We start from the raw sequence: 659 nt of genomic DNA, 5'->3' as shown, positions 1-659 counted from the left end.
CATCACCCCGCAGTAAAACTGTCTGCGCTTGGAGTCGCAGCGGTTGACGAAACGCGTAGGCTTCATGGAATTTGCTTTCTTGAAATCTAGAGGTCATCGTAATTGCCGATGCGTGTCATACTCGAATCGCGCATTACACATCACCACACCTGTCTGAAGGCGTTACAACCCTCAGCAAAGTGAATATCGATGTGATTTGTACTTGGCAGCGTCGCTTGTCCATATGAGAGGACTGGAGCAGCTACCACCTAAGAAGGTTATTCACCGCAATGTTTGTTTCTTGTTTATAAGCAGCAATACACTCTTACGATCGACTCTCGTGAGCTCTCACTCTGTTGTGGTGGCACGTCGACTCTCCCCGAGAATCATGGCGTGTGTCCAAAGTTGATATGAACCAGATATTGAACTCTCTCTGAGCTATGCCATCGCTCTGCCTGACTTAGGGAATTCCTTGCGGCTTTGAACCGCGACGCTGCTTTGAAGCAGAGAGTACCGCAGGTTATGGAAATGGCAAAGATGTGGTTCGGTCGGCAGCAGCGTTTTTGGCTCGTGAAGCGGGTTTATAGCATGGTTTCAGAAATCCCACTACAGAGGATTTGTCTGCATTCTATGTATCTTCTTGTATAATTCAATCCCTTCATCGCTACGACCGTTAACAG

The sequence above is a fragment of the Plasmopara halstedii genome, assembly GCF_900000015.1.
Source record: "Plasmopara halstedii genome assembly, contig: Scaffold_350, whole genome shotgun sequence".
Classification (NCBI taxonomy): domain Eukaryota; phylum Oomycota; class Peronosporomycetes; order Peronosporales; family Peronosporaceae; genus Plasmopara; species Plasmopara halstedii.
The sequence above is the reverse complement of the archived record's forward strand: the minus strand, read 5'-3'. Positions refer to the sequence as shown.